This window comes from Bactrocera neohumeralis, chromosome 5 (assembly GCF_024586455.1).
Source record: "Bactrocera neohumeralis isolate Rockhampton chromosome 5, APGP_CSIRO_Bneo_wtdbg2-racon-allhic-juicebox.fasta_v2, whole genome shotgun sequence".
Classification (NCBI taxonomy): Eukaryota; Metazoa; Arthropoda; class Insecta; order Diptera; family Tephritidae; genus Bactrocera; species Bactrocera neohumeralis.
Window position 1 is genome coordinate 35,723,832 of NC_065922.1, and position 20,750 is coordinate 35,744,581.

A 20,750-nucleotide genomic window follows, 5' to 3' on the forward strand; every position below is an offset into this window, starting at 1 on the left:
AACAGAATGCCACAAAGCAATGCAGCCGGTCAGCCGCTGATGCGCACTTGTACACATTAGTACCTATATACATATGTACATACATACATCAAAGTAGGACCTAAATAAACGCGGGCCGCCTGTAATAGGGCGGCAGTGAGCCCCAGGGATTGCATTCGTCATGCGAGTATAATATTAGCCCGCAGCCAACAATGCAAAATCATTCCGCAGACACTCACTTCGACATATGTATCCGTATGTATCTGAATATATGTATGCACACATGTATGTTCGTTTAATAGTCTACTAAGTAATGCTGATTTCTTTATTGTAAAGTAAACACACTGTGCATTCAAGGAAAAAAGAAAATCACCGCTGTGTTCAAGTATAAATAAATGTGGCTATGACGCGGCAACCGCAAGTCGGCCGCTGCCACAATATAGCCACTAGCATGTATTGAAATGCGAACAATTTGATTTCGCATGAAACTCACCTCGATTAATTTTTATTCCATTCCAAATTTTGCGGCGCGTTGTTGTTGTATTCGCTTGCGGCCAATGCAAGTGGCGAGCAACGCGTGAAAGGCACGATTCGCCGCTACTTTGTTTACGCACACTTGTATATTTACATGCACAAACACTCACATATACATATATATATGTATATATATTATATATATAGTGTGTATATGGTTATACTAATGGCGTATACCTCCTTTAGTATGCTGATGTATTTATGGCTGTTTCTATTTGTATTGAAGTTACCTGTAAACAATTCGTGTTATTTATATTGAACGCATGTTTTCATTTTCATCGATGAGCACATCACTAGCTTGTCTTAATTTCTTTCAAATATTCTCGGTTACTTAAAACCGGGCGGCGTAGGTTGTGGGAAATTCAAATATAAATGATTTAATAATGAATTGTGCAAATCTGTTTTTATAGATTTAATGGACACACTTAGAGTGTAATTGAAATTGTAATTTTTCATATTTCTAACATTTTTTTTAAGCAATATCTATATGTCTATATCAGTTCTAAACTACAGTTCAATTAGCTCCAATAATTTATTGTTAACCTCGTTTTTCTCTATAAAGCATTTGCTGCACTGATTACTCGGAGACAAATGACTCGATGCCTATCCACACACTACCTAGTTCTTTGATCTGATCAAAAACCGAATTTTGGCAAACCAAAACCGACCACCATTTTTGTTACAATTAACAATTTTTTTGAAAAGTTTCCCATTTTGTTAATTTTTGATTTTTTCGACCGTACATTGTACGGACAATATTCCCTAATGCGAATTTAAATTTTCCAATTTTTTATTCACTTACAATAAATTTAATTTTTTTCAAAAACAAAATTAAATGAAGTGCACTTTTATTAAAAATTGAAGTTAAATAAGTATGGAGAGTGGCGAATAGAACAAGCAACTGACATAAATAGAGAAAAAGCAGGGGATCCAAGTAGAGATGCTTTTTTCAATAGCATTTTCTTGACAGATCATGGGTGAGAACAACAGTTAACATAATCGGCCTACTGAGCGTACTATTCGCAACACCATCACCCATCTTGAGATACAGCATTCATTATTGGATAACCACGTCCAGCAGGCAGTGAAGAAAATATAGCAGCCGTAGCTGAAAGTGTACACGAGGATCGTGGATGGTCAATTTGGCGCCTTTCGCAGCAACTCGGACTGACGTATGAAACGACTTGGCGCATTTTACGTCGAGATCTTAAATTGAAAGCGTACAAAATACAGCTTCTGCATGAACTGAAATCGCTCGATCTTCTCAAGCGACACGGGCTCTTGAAAAGTTCTAAGAAGAACCGACGTTTTCGAGCCAAATTTTGTTCAGTGATGAGGCTCATTTCTGTAAACAAGCAAAATTGCCGCATTTGGAACGAAGAGCAACCTGAAAAGATTCAGGCACCGCCTTTTCATTAAGAAAAAAGCAACGGTTAAGGTGTAGTTTGTGAGCCGATGGAATCGTCAATGGCGATCACACCGTGATAACCAACTATGTGATGCCTGAAATTGAAGCTCATGATCATTTCACCAAGACTGCGCCACTTCCCACATATCGCATCAATCAATGGATTTATTGAGAGAACACTTCGGTGAGCAGATAATTACATGTTTTGGGCCGGACGATTAGCCATTGAGATCGTGTAATGTCACACCGTTAGACCGTTTTATCAAATAAAGTTAAAGATAATAAACATTTCCCATTCACTTTGAAGTTTCTGTGTTATTTCTTTTAAATAAAAGTAGGAAACTTTATAGTAAAATGATTCGGAAAACAGTCAAAAATCGATTTGATGAGTTTGAACATGATCGTTTTCGACGAATGACTTCGGGTGTTAAGAAAGTTTATCGAACTGTTCTCGTTTTTCCCAAAATTTACTCTCTTTGTATGTCAAGTGTAAATGTGTCTTATACAAGTACAACTCAAATGTGTTGCTTTAAGCGTAAAATACCAAGTCAACGGTAAACCGAATATCCATAACAGCAGGGTAATGCTCTGTATTCGGTGGGATCAGAAAGGTGCGCTACATTAAAAAATTTAAAATCATGTGAGCCATTAATGTTCAATACTACCAACAATAACTCAAGCCAATAATATCTCACCAAATTGTATCAAGTGATTGCCGAAATCATACGAAGCGTGCATCTAAACACGAGGCAATAATTTTCCATCATGACAAAGCTTAGTTTCATGTTGCCTGCCATTTTGCCATTTGCGCCTTCTGATTACTATTTTTCAGGTCGATGCAGAACGCGCCTACTGGAATATGGTTCACATCGGAAGGGAATATCAAAAATTGGTTTATTCACTCTAGGCCTCCAAGCTGGCGCATTTCTTTTGGTATGGAATCTACAAATTGCCAGAAAGATCGAAAAATGTTCTAGCTGTAGAGGTGCAATACTTTAAGGAGCTACATAGGTTTCGGGTTTATCTTATTTTATCCTACAAAACCTCTAGTATTATGTCCTAAATTCAAGTTGAAGTTGATCCGAGTAATAGTTTCGGAGGTACAGCCTTGAGAATTTGTGCAATCGAGGCTAGCTAGGCTAAGTGCTTTTAAACGCGTTTTTCTCAAAACTGTGTTTTTGAAGTCGGTTGGCAAGATTTCCCGAGAACTATTCAACGGATCTTCATGAAATTTTACACAGGTGTTTGTCGCGAAATTTTCACTGAAGTTTTAATATTTTTGTAAAAATGTCTGTAAAGTTCTAAGCAAAGGTTTTAACTAAAAAACACATTTTTTCACTTAAGATCATCTTTTTTCCGATGGGTCACCGGAAATGGCATCGCAATGGCCGAGTTTAAAATAGTTTTTTACAAAAATTTTAATTTCCATGCCAATAGTGTATGTTTGTAACAATAAAAAATATAAGAAAAAATTTCATATTTTATATGAGAAAAAAAATTTAAAAAATACTGTTTTTACCCAAGGAAACCCATGTAACCCCTTAATAAATTGAGCGGGGAGCTGTTTTGACGATATATCAATTCCATATATTCATTTTTCAAAATTTGTAAATATATATATTTTCAAAAAATCTCAAACCTTATTTCAAATTTAGTAAACATTTTATATTTAAATAACAGGATATATTTACAATAAAAGAGATTAGATCAAATCACAATGTATTAAAGCTGTGCCTATAGATTTTATGACAATACAAATATTCAAGAAATTAATAAAGCATAATTAGTATTCTCAATGCACTACTTGCTATTTCCAAAGCTCAAAAACTCAACAAAAATATACCCTACTAATCGTTCCAATTAATGAATTTCCCGCCAATGTCCAGCCACAAATCACACCATTATTTATATTTCATCGTCCACAAACGCACATTTACATAAGTATCTGCACACGAATGTATGTTTGTTTGTCTTCCACAGTAATTATGTTAATAAATTAACCGTTTGTTTTAATAAAAATATTTGTTTTTGAACATTACACGTGATTAATTGAATTGGGTCCGCTACGAAACTTTGCTGTGCGACGCACACCGCCTTAGAGCGCAAACAAATTGGCAACTAAACGCGAACTGAAAGCCGAACGTGTATTGAAATGCCATCTCAGCGGTATCGAGCGCGCCTCCGCGTACGCAGCATGAGAAATTTGATTTTGCATTGGCTAATACACGAACACACCGTTTGTGCCTCAGCGGCAAAACTGTAGAAAAATATCGGACACGTTGTGCGCGGTGAGTGAGCGAAAACATCCTAGGCTGGTAAGATCAGCGAAAACCACTGGCGATTCAATGCACAAGCAATATAGCATACATAAGTTACTACACACATATGTATGTATGTGCAAATTCGCAATGACGTAAAGTAATTGTAAATAAAGCCAATGAAGAACACCCAATTGGAAATTATTGACTACCGACCTATTCGTGAGGGAATCTCTAAAATTATATAATCATAAAATCATGTAAATGCTCGGGTCAGGTGGAATTATTCTTCTTCTTTATTGGCGTAGACACTGCTTAAGTGGTCATAGCAGAGTTTCCAAAAGCGCGCCAGTCCTTCCTCCTTTTCGCTGTTTTGCGCCAATTAGAGACTCCAAGTGTAGCCAGGTCCTTCTCCACCTGGTCTTTCCAATGTAATGGAGGTCTTTCTCTTCCTCTGCTTCCCCCGGCAGGTACTGCGTGGAATACTCTCAGAGCGCTGGAGTCTTTTCATCCATTCGGATGACTTGACCTAGCCAGCGTAGCCGCTGTCTCTTAATTCGCTGAACTATATCAAACTCATACAGCTCATCGTTCCAAAACTCGTAATTCATCAGATGTTGTCGATGCTTCTTCACCATATAGCAGGACAGGGATGATGAGTAACTTGTAGAGTTTGATCTTTGTTCGTCGAGACAAGACTTCACTTCTCAATTGCCTACTCAGTTCGAAGTAGCAGATGGAGCCATATGTGGAACTTCACGCAAGTAAGGAAAGTTCTCTGCCATTCACTTGGGACTGGCCAGAAACGATTCTTTTACATATGGCTCAAGCAGCTCTCGACTTCCGGTCTTAACTAAGTATCCTTTTGGTAACCAAAATAAAATCCGTTTGAAGGCGAGCTAAAGTGAGAAGATGGAAAATTCCCTCACCAGGGTTGTGCGCTGGATTTGGGATCCGCCAGGTAAAAGACACTATCAATGAAATCATGGAATTGAAAATAAAAAATTTTACAAATACTGACTTAGGAAATCCGTTTTCTTTATTGGACAGAGTGAAGACATCGATCTAGTTAGGTGGATCCAATTGTCCAGTACAAAATTTTTCATTGTTTTTCCAGTTTCATTGATATACGGTTAACTATAAAAATATCATAGCCCATGTATCGGTTAAAAGTAAAGTTATCTGGGCGTTATCAAACTGTATTTCATTTGATTAAATTTAAAACAGCATCTAAAGTCAACAGCTTGGGGTGGTTGAAGTCGTTAGCGAATTTATCTCACTATTGCACAATAGAGCGGAGTATTAGGATGAGAAGTACTTACAGTTTAAGTGCTTTGTACAGGTTTAAAGCTTAAAGTTTTCTACGACCTCCTGTACAATATTTGAGTGTTCTAGATTGGTTGGTTACTGAGTATCCTGATTACCGAAATATATGTATATCTGAATTAATCGGAGGTTTTACAAGCTACCGTCTATCTACTACTACTATCTATTTTCATCTAAAATGCTATTTAATAACTTAACTAAAAATCCTGATAATCCAAATACAGGTATACGTACATCTAGCTTATTATAAGCTGGTACAAGTTTCCGTCCATCTATCTTTACTAAAAGGCAGTTTTCTAACTTAATTGGCAAGTAAATAGTGAACTTGTTCTATATTTGGCGAGAAAAATCATAAATTCCTTCTTTGCATCTAGAAGAGATCTATAAATCCGTACTTTTTAAAACTGACAATCGAATCACTACTACCGAAAGCAATCCTAATCGTCAGGAAAGGTCGTCAGAGAAACCTTTCGGGTAATAAACTTGCACCAAAGCTATAATTATGCCCTATACAAATACAAAAGTTTCCAAAAAGACTTTGATATTTTTAGTCAGTTTATATGACAGCTATTTCCTACAGTGGTCAGCAAAAATTGAATAATATTTAAAGCTTAATTGCGTGAAGGCATCTCGTCAAATAGAAGAACATGGTTTTTGTCGTTCAGTTTGTATGGCAGCTAACCCTTCACACTGGAACTAAATCCATATGATTTTTAGTTATCCTTAACCTTCCAAAGTCATGTGTATTATTGTATTGTATTGAAGTAACTTTTGTTATTGTGAAAAATTCATAAAAATGACTTTCAGTGTGGATAAAATATAGCTTTTGAGGGAAAATACAGTTGAAACAAAAGCTTGGCTTGATGACCAGTTTCCGGACACTGCACCATCACCCATCTGGGATTAGTATACTAAGTTTAGACGTGGGGAAATAAGCACCGAAGGCGATGAACTCAGTGAACGCCCAAAAGAGATTGTTATCGACGAGCACATGGAAAAAGTCCACAAAATAATTTTGGATGACCGTAAAGAGAAACTGCCTAAATAGCAGGCACTCTAAAGATAACAACTGAACGTGTATATTATATCATTCACGAAAATTTGGTAAGAGAAAGCTCCGTGCAGGCTCACTTTTGACTAATAACAACGACGATATAATGATTCGGAGTAGTGTTTGAAGAGATTCACACGTAATAAAACCCAAGATTTTGCATCGATATGTGAGAATGGATGAAATTTGGCTTCATTATTTCACTCCGAAATTCAATTGGCAGTCATCCAAGTGGACTGCATATGTTGAACCCGCTCCAAAACGTAGAAAATCGCAAGAGCCGGCTGGCAAAGTTATGACATCTGTATTTCGGGATGCGCATAGAATAATTTTTATTAACTACCTTGAAAAAGGATGCTCGTTCTTTCCTTCAGGGTCTAATACATATCGTTATTAGACTGCTTGATGGACAAAATCGTCGAAATACGGCCGCATTTGAAGAAAACGAAACATACAATGCGGCGTGCGGTCATTGAAAAGAATGGCAACAATCCATGGATTCGATTTCAAATTGCTTCTGCAACCATCGTATTCTCCAGATCTGACCATCAACGACTATTTTCTGTGCTCAGATCTCAAAAAAATGTTCGCTGAGAATAAATTGTTCTCGAATGAAGAGGAGATCGCCGAAACCGAGACCTATTTTAAAGGTTGGATATGGGTTCAGATGGATATCTCAAAGGTTGAAGAACTAGTTCTCGTATATTCAGACGAACGGAGGGACCGACAAATAAACATTGTTAAATCGACTCAGTACATGTATGTATATTTTATACCATTTCTGACATTTCCTTCTCGATTTTACAAACTTCGTGGAAAACTTAATTTACTCTGTTCAGTGTATAAAATGATTTCAGCAATCTTGGAAAAACCTGTCGGTTCGATGCGGTTTGAGCGCACAGTTTATATAGACCTGTCCGGGTCAGATTTTATCTTGAGTATGTAAAAGCAAGCAAGTAGGAAAATTTTGTTTTTACATTACAAAACATTTACAACATATTTTTACATATTCTTCTCTTATATTCCGAGAAAATCTATAAAAGGTAAATGTAAAAACGATCAATAAATAAACTTTTTTTTTTCAAATATATAATTTAAATACTTCCAAAAATTTTGTTTACAATCTATGTTTATAAAATTAAATATTCGTTTTTTTCTCTTCGCACAATTTTTCTGTAATGTAAGCAAACAAATATGTTTTACTTCATATTCTCATAAAAATTGCACTTTTTTAAAATCAGTGAGTATTTGTTTATTTCGAATAAACATTATCCAGCAATTATAATAAATAAAAATTTCTAGCAATTACACTCGTACAGCCCACGGTCTCTCAACAACAATTTATTGTTATTAGGTTGCGATTTTGAATACTCAGAATATCAGGCACACACATATCAACATCTCTTGTACAAGTCTACAATCTATATACTCATGTTAGTACGAGTTAGTCATACAAAGAGATTTTATGGACATAAGTTTATGTTTTAAGTGTGCAAGTTATTGTTGCTGAATTATACAAATGGGTATGAATGAGTACAAATTGTGAATAGAAAATTAATTATTTAGTATAAATATTTACGTTTTCATTATATTTGTAGAAGCGTAATCACTCGAACGAAAGCTGGAGAAATCTTGGGGAATATATTTTTGTTAAATAAAATATAAAAAAACCATAGTCTAATCGTTTACCGAAATAAGTCTAAAGTTCCTATGTTATCACGTCAATTTTGGGAAGCATAACATGTAATTCCCAGAGTTTAGAGGTCGAATGTATTTTAGTATGTGCGAATATAAATTTGTAGCCCTCACATAAAAATTCCTCAGGTTTGAAATCACAAAAGTCTTGTTAGTACATTTCTCAAGCAATTTTTGTTGGTCAGTTTGTGTGAAAGCTATATGCTATAGTGATCCGATCAGAAAAATTTGTTAGAGGATTTTAGCATTGCCTTGTACCTGTACAATAATCCCTGGAAATTTCGTAAAGATGTGGTGTTAAACATAAAAGATTTCCATAAAAGCACATGATTTTGATCGTTCAGTTTGTATGGAAACCTATGCTATAGTGGTTCGATCTCGACGGTTCAGATAAATGACTTCTTGAGGAGAAAATGACGTATTCAAAATTTCAGATCGACATTTCAAAATCTCAGGGACTAATCCGCAGATATAGAAATAGACGAAAGACAGGCGGATATAGCCATATCGACTCAGCTCGTCTCGCTGATCCTTTATCCGGTCCGGTCTCCGATGTTTCCTTCTAGGTGGTACAAACTTCGTGGTAAACTTAATATGCCGTGTTCAGTATTGCAACAGTAAGAGGAATTTACTTTGTACAGGGTCTTCCAATAGGGAGAATGTGGTTTTGACAACTCGTGACAGTCATTTTGGTTGATGGATATGCATAAAATTTTGTCGAAAAGTTCAGTAAGGTTTGACATTTCATTATGTCACGTTGCATTTTGGTATAACTCTTGTAAATTGTATTATTATGCAAATTTACGTTCGCGTTATGCAACGCATAATAGCAAAATTCGTAAATAATTATAATATCCACAATTGTGTATCACCCTCCGGTCAAAGGAAAGCCCGTAGTGAAGGAAATATCGCTGTCGTCCAGGCAAGTGTGGAGGCCAATCCGAATCCGGGGACGCCGACTCATGTTTCATGTCCAAATACAGACACATTGCATGCATAGTTTGGCGACTCTTTCATTTCGATATACAAACTGACTGGCAATGGAACGTTCACTCCATTGTCATCGATGGGGGATCGGGTTTATCAACTCCTGGTGTTATGCTTTCGCTGCCATTCAGTAGGCTGGAGAAGTTTTCTCTCCATAATTTCAGTATGCTCTGGGCATCAGTCACCAGACAACTCTAGTTCACCAAATTTGAGTATTTTATTTCATTGTAACGTAAAGTCGTTCTTGTCGGTCTCTGTATATCGAAATGCATTCATATAATGGAGAAGCCTGGTTATGTTAGTCCCGAGGTAGTCTTTAGTAAATATGTATATAAATAAGATTTCAAAATCGGTTTGTTTGAAAGTTAAGAGTGTACAAAAGTGGTGTTATTAAATCAAGACGTAAGTTGGTCAGTCTTTGTTGGCTAAACAGTTGGAAAGTAAGATGACAATTTTCATCCTAAGTTGCATAGAATAGTTTCATCTGCATTATTAAACTTCGTAAATATTTGAATTCTTCTTCTTCTTAATTGGCGTAGACACCGCTTACGCGATTATAGCCGAGTTAACAACAGCGCGCCAGTCGTTTCTTCTTTTCGCTACGTGGCGCCAATTGGATATTCCAAGCGAAGCCAGGTCCTTCTCCACTTAGTCCTTCCAACGGAGTGGAGGTCTTCCTCTTCCTCCGCTTCCTACGGCGGGTACTGCGTCGAATACTCTTAGAGCTGGAGTGTTTTCATCCATCCGGACAACATGACCTAGCCAGCGTAGCCGCTGTCTTTTAATTCGCTGAACTATGTCAATGTCGTCGTATATCTCGTACAGCTCATCGTTCCATCGAATGCGATATTCGCCGTGGCCAATGCGCAAAGGACCATAAATCTTTCGCAGAATTTTTCTCTCGAAAACTCGTAACGTCGACTCGTCGGTTGCTGTCATCGCCCAAACCTCTGCACCATATAGCAGGACGGGAATTATGAGCGACTTATAGAGTTTAGCTTTTGTTCGTCGAGAGAGGACTTTACTTTTCAATTGCCTACTCAGTCCGAAGTAGCACCTGTTGGCAAGAGCAATCCTGCGTTGGATTTCCAGGCTGACATTGTTGATGGTGTTAATGCTGGTTCCTAAGTAGACGAAATTATCTACAACTTCAAAGTTATGACTGTCAACAGTGACGTGAGTGCCAAGTCGCGAGCGCGACGACTGTTTGTTTGATGACAGGAGATATTTCGTTTTGCCCTCGTTCACTGCCAGACCCATTTTCGGTGCTTCCTTGTCCAGCCTGGAGAAAGCAGAACTAACGGCGCGGGTGTTGAGGCCGATGATATCAATATCACTGAATATTTGAATTACACATATAAATATATAATAAATTTTAAATTTTTTTAATATACTATATTGTAATTGTTTTCTTTTATTTTCAGGTATGGTTTAGATGTTATTTGCACTGAATATAAATACTCATAAGAAGTCAATTCGATGATAAGGTAAAAACAAAAATCAAATGAAATTTATAGCAATTTTTCAAATTTCCAAAGAATTTGTATGTATTGTATATTTATTAACTCCTTTTCCTAAAAGTGAAATTATTCATGTTATAACAGTTACACATACTATAACTCTTTCCTGTCATGCACACTCGCCACAAGTAATTGCTCATTCTGTCAAAGAATTTCTGTTAGAATTCCTTTTATTTAAGGATTAATTATTTTATTTTCTTTTTGAATTTTTTGTGAATTTACATAAATCTTACGTTGCCAACCAGGCGTTTAAATTAAAATAAATATCGAAGTCAGATGGAAGATATGTTAAGCCAGACTGATGTTGAATATAAAAGTCTCTGCTACACAAAAGTAATTTCTTAAGTAAATATCTTGTCTCAAATATCGGGTGATTTTTTACAGCTTGATAACTTATTTTAAATTAAATTTGCAAAATCTCATAATTTGAATTGGTTCATATGGAAGATAATTTCATTTAAATGTTGACCGCGGCTGCGTCTTAGGTGGTCCATTCGGAAAGTCCAATTTTGGGCAACTTTTTCGAGCATTTCGGCCGGAATATTTTATCGCAAATTTTGCCATGCATCCCGAAAAATGCACTGTTTGGTGTGGTTTGTACGCTGGTGGAATCATTGGACCGTATTTTTTCAAAGATGCTGTTGGACGCAACGTTACGGTGAATGGCGATCGCTATCGTTCGATGCTAACAAACTTTTTGTTGCCAAAAATGGAAGAACTGAACTTGGTTGACATGTGGTTTCAACAAGATGGCGCTACATGCCACACAGCTCGCGATTCTATGGCCATTTTGAGGGAAAACTTCGGAGAACAATTCATCTCAAGAAATGGACCCGTAAGTTGGCCACCAAGATATGCGATTTAACGCCTTTAACTATTTTTTGTGGGGCTAAAGGCTAAAGTTTGGAAGACAACTAAAGTCCAGATTACATTTCCGAAGAAATTCGAAATGCTCGATTGCCCAAAATACTTTCCGAATGGACCACCTAAGACGCAGCCGCGGTCAACATTTAAATGAAATTATCTTCAAAAAGTAAATGTCATGAACCAATCTAACGTTTCAAATAAAGAACCAATGAGATTTTGCAAATTTTATGCGTTTTTTTTTTAAAAAAAGTTATCAAGCTCTTAAAAAATCACCCGATATATCTCTCCCGCTTCTACATATATGTTCATTATTTTCCCATACATAAGTATATAAATGTACATGCATATATGTATTACATATATATATACATATACAATAAACACTGGTCCCTTATCCGACTGACCGTAGCCATTGTTTGGCCACAAACTTGTTTCTTTTGTTGTAGTGTTTTGTTTGTTGCTGTTTGTCCTTGTTTGTTAGTTTGGCTTGTTGTTTGTGGCTTTTAATCTTTTTATGTAGCAAAAGTTTCAAAAAAAAACTTATCGCAAATAACGGTCGACAGTTAAGACATTGTTCGGAGGTGGTGACAAAAACAGTCATGCCAACTTTCTCATTTATATGAATGCGGGGGGTTATTCTACTTGTAGGTGTGCACAAAATGTGTATGAAGGTGCTTCGCTAAAGAGATATGTGTTCGCAAGTGTGGGTATATCCATGTAATAAAGTTTGTTTGGATCAGGAGAAAAACACTTTAATATCTTATATTTAAATATCGTCCAATGGAGCAGAGTTCGCTTAAGGAATATAGTTATATATAAGAATCATTTGAATATCGAGAACTATTTTCTTTATAGGTACCATGGTCTTTTTTTGAAACTAGTTTTAAAGTTTTCAAATTTAAATAAGTGAAATTTGTTCAGAAAGCCACTTAGTTATCTTCAAAGGTTGGACTGAATATTTTACCACATAATTATATATTGATTTCAATAAAAGATTCTCCATAAAGCGTTTTTGAATCTCAGAGACACACAACACGGCCGACGATAGAATTTAATTCCGCTTAGATGTTGAGGTTCTGGGGACAATCCATGAATAATTCACGAGGCAATATCACAGTTTTTATTCGGTGAAACATTGAAGACGCTTTAAAATATGTATATATCGATCGCACCACTATAATATATTGGGTAGTCGAAAAAATCTTTTCGTATTTTGTCAATAGATGTCGGTGCAGTCGTATATCTTCAGTTCTACCAATCACATTGTGTCCTATCCTACAGTATTTTAATTTTCAGTATTGGAAAGATGAGACTTTAAGCTACATTTAACCAAAAAAAAAATAAAAAAAAAAACAAAAAAAAGTTCGGGGAAATTGAAAAGGAGTTGCAACTGTTCAAAAATGAGTGAAAATAATGAGGAAATTTGCGATTTTTTGAAATTTTGTATAAAAAAGGCCACGCAAGCCACCAATGACATTTGCGATTTTACGGAAACGATGCTATATCAGTTCGTGGAGCACAACAATGGTTCGCTCGCTTCCATTCTGGAAATTCCGATGTGAAAGTTGCACCTAGCTCTGGTCGACTTATCGTTGAATCGATGAAATTATGGAAAAGATTGACCAGGACCGTCACATAAGCAGCCATTACATCGCTAAGGAACTTAACATTCACCTTCAAACAGTTTTGAACCATTTTAAAAAAGGCTGGCTACAAAAAGAAGCTCGATGTTTGGGTACCACATGAATTGCCTGTGAAAATTTTAATAGACCGAATTAACATCTGCGATTCTTTGCTGAAACAAAATAAAATCGAACCGTTTCTGAAACGAATGGTAACAGGAGACGAAAAGTGGATCAATTACGACAATAATGTGTGAAAAAGATCATGGTCGAAGCGTGATGAAGCTCAACAAATGGTCGCAAAACCTGGATTGATGCCACGAAAGGTTATGCTCAGTTTTTGGCTTGGGATTGGAAAGGAATCATCCAATATGAGTTCCTCCAGCTTGGTCGAACGATTGATTCTACATTTTACTCTCAATAACTGATTAGATTAAAGCAAGCAATGGAAAACAAATCGCCAAGAACTGATCAACAGAAATGGCTTCGTTTTCCATCAGCACAACGCTAGACCAAACACATCTTTGATGACTCGCGAAAACTGGGAGAGCTTGGCTGGGAAGTTTTGATACATCCACCATATAGGCATGACCTTGTACCATCGGACTATCATTTGTTTCGGTCAATGCAGAATGCTTTAATGGTGAAAATTTGCTTCAAGAGAAGCCTGTGAAATATAATTGTCGCAGTTTTTCGCCGAAAAACCAAAAAAGTTTTACACTGGTGGAATTATGTTTTTAGCGGAAAAATGAAAAAAAGTAGTCGATCAAAATGTTATATATTAGGTTCATTAAAGTTCATTATAAATATAAAAAAAAATTTGAAGTTTGATTAGAAATGCGAAAAGACTTTTTCGACTACCATATATCATTGCCATTCAAACTGAAGAATCGGAATTAAGTGCTTGTATGGACAACTTTTTCGTTTGACGAGATATATTTACCGAAATTTGCTTCAAAATCTAGTTCTTGTAAAGAATAGTTTGCGTTTGTGAAGAGTATTGTCGTTTCGGTGCAAGTTAACGTTATTTCTTGTTCATTTGAAAAAGGTGAACTTTCTAATGCATTTTCCAAATGTTTTTCGAATATATCGGCTGATTTCGGCAAAATTTACTGCTGTTAGAAGAATCGCATATGTTAGCGAATAATTTACCATCCAAATAATCTGAAAACAGAAAAAAATTCTTATTTTGTTGGCAAAAAACTGGGACAGCCTATTTGACAAGATTTTCTTCAGGTGAATTTTTCAGTTGCAAACTCGGTCGTCATAGACAAAACGAGATAATAACTACTTTCTGGAAGGTTCAGTAAATCAGGTAGATGAGCTTTCCAGCCATTATCCTGGAGCTTCCGCCGAGACGCTATGGCTGTACCTTATGCTATGGCCTGCCTTATCCTAATGAACCACAATTTCTCTCCTGTGAGCTAAAGCTAGCTGCTTCTGAACAAATGCTTTTTCAGGACGGTTAAATTGTTGGCAGTACAGATCCAAAATAAGAGCTAAGCAGAAGGAGAGGCGGTCATGGTAAAAGATTTCCTATTATCCCTGTCAATATTACCAAACTCATAACAAACTCTTCCTGACTGTCTATTTATATTTGGCCACAATAAAAAGTCCAACAATCACAAAACTGTCTTAGAAGGATATTTGCTACGAAAATTATCTTTTTAATTTCGCATTTATATAACTAATTTGTAACGAATACTAAACCCATCTATTGGAAAAAAATTTGATTTCGCTTTATTAGTTCTAACATTATTTACAATTTTCAATTCGAACTAAATAGGTTAGAAAATTTTCTTTTCTGTTGAACTAGGAAAAAGTGATCAGCAATTAGGGTACAATGAGATTTGTCGAAAGAGCGAAATTCAAGGAAAGCCAATTTTTAAGTATACATTATTACATATTTTCCTTATCCAAAATCAATAATTTCTTCTAATACATTAAATTGAAACTGAAATCTAAAACAATTTAAACCCAACAACAGATCAAAACCAAGAATGCAATTAGCACATTGGTAAATGTCGAACATTGTTGCAAGTAAAAGCTTTATAGCTCCAATGAGATCCCAAGCTGCATGTGAGAAAGTATTGAGTAATGACTTCCGCCCAACAAAGTCTCCACACATATTTGCCATTTTTACTTTTACCACCAACCTTTACTTGTTGTTGCGGACTTACATTTTATTAATTACAAAGGAGGAACCCCAACAAAACAAAAAACAATAAAATATAATTACATACCAACACAAAAAAAATTCCAACGCAAACTTTATGCTGCAAGCAACAGTGCTGTTCCCCTGGGCAAACGGTTGCACTTCCACTCCCCGGTTGCTCGCAACATAAACTGTCAGCAAGTTGACTCGCATTATGTACGAGCGCAATTAATTACCCGTCCATCAATGTGTAACCCTCAACAGTTGACTTTACTTGAACTGGATGAGTGTGCTTTAAAATCTGCAGCAAAAAACTTCACAACTTCTCAATGAAAGTGTAATGAAAAGACAAACAAATAAGTAACTGCTTAACGGGATGAGTCAATGAGAGGGGAAGAGTTAATGCAAAAGTTTGTCTCAAATGTAATATGCATCCTTGGGTTGTCAGAAGCAAAAAACCCCAACAGATGTTGGCTTAAAATAAAACAAAGCAATTTGTTTACAGTTTAAACATTTTCACTTCCTGCTCTGTTGAAGCCTGAAAAGGACGGTCTGAGCTCTGCAGTTTTTTATGGAACTGCTGACAAAAAATCTAAAGAAGTAGCTGAGAAATTCTATTATAGATTATTTGTTCACAAAAGAAGCGGTAGAAAGTGATGGAAATTAGCTTTTTTTTAACTTCTCCAAAAAGTGTCGAGGCAAAACTTTAATGCAAATAAGGCGCAATGTTTTTCTTTATAACCATGCTTTGCGACAACTTTACAATAAGGTAATATGTTACGTTGAAATTAGTCCCAGTATTATAAACCAGAAACTTCATTAAGCGAAGATAAAGATGTCTTTATAATCCCATAGATTTAACTGTGACCATGCGATTTATGAATAAAGTTATTGCCTTTAGTCAACCACAAAAAATTAAAAAAAGTTTAAAAAGTTCCAGATTCTAAGTGCTTTGAAAGCCCTGCTTTCAATGTGTTCTCTCCAGCTTAATTCTTTATCTGGTTAACTCCAAGATATTTGACGGAGCTCGAGAGTACAGTAACTCTATCCCTTAATGAAGGAAGATTAAAATGACCTTTTTCTCCTTATTGACCGTAACCATGACCCTCCGCTCCTGTTGGCGGAGATCTTAAGGTCCCTTTCTATATATGCGATTAAGGTTCATTCCAGAACAGAGGACAGCGTGGTCGTCCACATAAGAAACGACCTTGAGAGTCTTCTTGTCGAGAAGCTATATTAATTTATTAAGGAAAGGGGAACAGCTTGCATCCTCGCGGAGTGCCACAATTGGTCTGAGTTTTCTACCTTATATATCTGTCAAATCTATCCAATATATATGTGTTGTCTTTCGCTTGGTTTCAATTTGGTACAACGCTTGGAAATTGTGGAAGATTATTACTCAAACTCATGTTCTCCGGTGGGTAAACAAAATTGCCGTTATTAGGATGAATCGAAATCCTTGTATAGTTCAGTAAAAGCAATTGCAACCGAAAGAATTAACCATTTCGTGCCAATTGTGGTATGACAGTATCGTGGGGCCATATTTTTTTTCGAAATACAGTAAAAAAAATGCCGTTACTATCAATAAAGAGTGTTATAACATGCTGTTGATGAACTTTTTGCCGGAATTTTGGTATAATCGATGCACCGCCTCATGATTGAGGCCTAAACATGGACATGTGCGTGCAAAGTGTGGCTGCTCATTAATTTCGGGAAACAGCCCAGTCAATTGAAGACAAAGATAATGCGATTTAATGCTTCAAGATTATTTTCTCTGGAGTTATGTTAAATCAAAGACTTAAGTCTCAAGGAGCTCGCAGACAACATTCCGTGGACTACAGAGGAAATTCCTAAACTGGGTCGTAAAAAATTAGCATAAAATCAGCATAAACAGTTGGAGATATGCAAACAAAGCTGAGACATTTATTCCGCCGACATTTTCTTCAAATTATATATGGCAAAAAATTATCTGCATAACAAGAAAACGTAGGATTTTTTTGAGAGTTTTATTTCATTTTAACCGCACGTTATTCTTTTTGATAGACACTATATGCATAACACTCGCACTAACTTGCCTTTAACTTAATATTCGACTTTCTTTCATTCAATTTTTTATTTATTCATCACGGCAGTTTCTAATCAAGCCATACAAAGATGCAAATTGGTGTCACTTAGGTGATTAAAGTTTGCCAAAATTTCTGTGAAGTTAGAAACTTTAAAATTTCAGCATCATGTAATGGATGTGCATGTATTAGGGAGGGCCTACTTTGTGGCTTTCAAAGGATAATTCTAAGGAGACTGTGAGACTCATGTTGCCACAGATTATAATAGTTTGTTTTACCTAACGGTTGTTTGTATCACCTAAAAATAATCGAATTATATATTGGGTTATATACATATGTATGTATATATAAATGCAGTCCACTCCATATCTCAGGACTTAGTTGACCGATATCGACCAAATTTGGTATATAATATAACCTTGGTGTTCCTATGTTCCAGTATGCAAATCACCAACCAATAATACCAATAAATGTGTCGGAAAAAAATTAGCGCAAGACAAACACTTCAAGCCCCCAGATAGAGAATATGTCAATCAAAGTTCCAATGGTGAACTTTCTATCTAATATATATCTATCAATCTGTGAGTTGTGTTACATACATTCGTAAAGAATCCTTTTTATAGCACTCATGTATTTAAAAAAATCGGTTCAATAATTCTATTATCTCTCATATACCTAATACATTATAAGAATTTTCAAACTTCCGGTTAATTTGATACCTTATACGTAAATGACAAAAAAGCACCCGGAAATTATAATTGAATTCCCCGGGCAAATGATATTAAAAAAAATATTTTGTTAAGTTGGTAGGACTGCTCTTAATTACTATTCCAAATGTGAGAGCGATCTGTCAACCAGTATGTTAACAGGAGCTGCTTAAGTCGGTACACCTCAGTAATGCGTTGCTATCTTGACAACGGATTAACATATCGAACCAAGAATTTGTCTTAAATTTTGTGTTTCAAACCAAATTCCGTGTGCAGAATCGTTAAAGATGTTGGAAAAGGCTTATGGTGATTCAGTGTTATAAAAAACACAAAGCTACGAGTGCTACAAAGCCATGGAGAAATCGTTAAAAACATGCCACGTTCTGGACGACAAGCGACCTGTTTAACTGATGAAAATTTAAAATTAAAGTGCAGAATATGGTGCTTGAAAATCATCAGGCAAGTGTTAGAGAGATGGGAAGAGAGCCCCTTTGTTTACATTGGAGGCAATTAGCTTTTTGTTTAAATTTATGTAGGTCCACAACCGTTGTTTACTTTTAGTTTCACTGACCTATTTGTTTACATTTTATGGGGTCAAAGACCCTTTTGTAAACATTGAATAAAGTCAATGACCTTTTTGTTTAAATTGACCCTTTTATTTACATTTGAGATCAATGAACTTTTTCATTACATTTAGCCAAGCTCACAACCTTCTTTTACATTTAGCCAATTCAACAACTTTTTTTTTAGATTTGGGGTCACTGACCCATTGGTTTACATTTTATAGGACCAAAAACCCTTTTGTTTAAATTTAACGCCATGAACGCTTTGTTAGCTTTAAGCCAAGTCAAAAACCTTTGTTTATTTGGGGATACTGACCCACTTTTTTACCTTTTATTGGACATGGGCTTATGAGTTTGACATACAATCAAGTCAACAATAAGCAGAATGGAGGAAAAAATGAGCAGAAACCAAAAGAACAACGCCAAATCCGCTCAAAAATCAAAGTTTTGCTAATAGCTTTTCTGATATTCGTGCTTTGGTTTGGCCAATAAGAAGTTCTATTTGCGCGTATTGAGACGTTTGCATGAGAACATACGACGAAAACGGTCGGATTTGTGGAACCATTCCAAAAACGGTCGGCCACCACCGTATTCACCAGATTTTCTTGTTCCCCAAACTGAAATTGCCTCCACGGAGTGGCAATCGATCGAAGATATAAAACAAAATTCGCAGAAGAAGCTAAAGGTCAACCCAAAAAGTGCTTATGAAAAGTTTTTGAGGACTGAGAAAATCGTCGCCATAAGTATTGATGAATAATTTAACCTCTATAATATTGCCTCTTTTTTACCATGTTATTAAACGGAATGGAATTAAATATAATAAAAACAAATATTGGTATTTGTACTAAATATAAATATCCATTGTGATGGCAACCCGTAGTAAATTCGCTAATTTTTCATCTATTATACCACGAAATCGTCCAGAGAATTGAAGAATAAATATAACTTATTTAGAATTCTAACATTTTTTTCTCTAAAAATGCCAGTTTTATAGGAAATGTTTAATTCTATGGGAATTACTCTGAAATATTCTCCCTAAATACCGAATTTCTTTTTTAATAAATCTTCTAGAATTGCTTTATAAAAGCGTTTTCCTTCTTTATAAGCGATTATAAAGGCAATACCGAAAATAATAGCTAAATTTTTCGGACCACCCTAGTACTGCTCTGTATTCCACAAATTTACGTAGCATGAAAACCAATTGTTTTCAGGTGGAACCGCCTGAACTAGCGTTTCGCGCGTGTGTGTGTAAGTTTACTAAACAATAGCAGCTAGCGTAATACATTTAATAGTGTTGGTTGGAAGTGGGATACCAACATTGCCGTTGACTAGGCAAACTAACTGAGTGTATTTGTATGTGAGTATACCCGAAACTCTACTTACAACCACTTCAATGCAACTATATACCAATACAGCTTGGTCACTTGGTTGGCTGAGTTCTGCCGTGAGTATTAGTTTACCGCTACCTGACACCTCAATATGCCACGTACATACTTGTATGTCCAGCAAAACTTTCATTTGCAGCGCAGGAAGTGAGGTTGGCCCACATGTGTGGACGTTAAAAAACATTCCGAAGGTAAAATTGAAAAAGTAGCATCGCGTGAATTGAAATGTATGGAAAGTACATTTGCAAAATGTTAGATGGAATGTATATTAACACATATGTATGTATGTATGTATATATGAATTGATACATCTACATTTACATATTATGTGTGAACGGAAATAGTTTCCATGAATATGTAAAGGATTCTGTGACTATTTTCGTTTGTCATCCCCTGTAACTTCGTCGAATGGTTGTAGCTTTAAACGCTTCTATTACTGCCATGCACGTTCAATTCAGTTCAGCTTACGTGCAGTATAAACGTATATTTATACCCTGAACAGGGTATATTAAGTTTGTCACGAAGTTTGTAACACCCAGAAGGAAGCGTCGGAGACCCCATAAAGGATATATATAAATGATCAGTATGTTGAGCTGAGTAGATTTAACCATGTCCGTCTGTCCGTCCGTC

General features: G+C 35.9%; 1 protein-coding gene and 1 long non-coding RNA gene across 10 annotated transcripts in view; one reads left to right on the top strand and one right to left on the bottom strand.

Annotated features, from left to right (window-relative positions):
• Positions 1–4,098, bottom strand: part of LOC126759868 (frequenin-1-like) — a 200,869-nt gene extending 196,771 nt beyond the window's left edge. Inside the window, exons 1-2 of one of the 3 annotated variants that reach the window (XM_050475041.1) lie at positions 3,961–4,098; positions 473–743 (exon numbers count right to left, since the gene is read on the bottom strand). The gene's annotated coding sequence lies outside the window, so the exon portion shown is untranslated. The other 2 variants (XM_050475043.1, XM_050475046.1) reach the window with 2 other exon arrangements.
• Positions 1–20,750, top strand: part of LOC126759875 (uncharacterized) — a 565,378-nt gene that overhangs the window by 282,131 nt on the left and 262,497 nt on the right. The gene's annotated exons all lie outside the window — the stretch shown is intronic.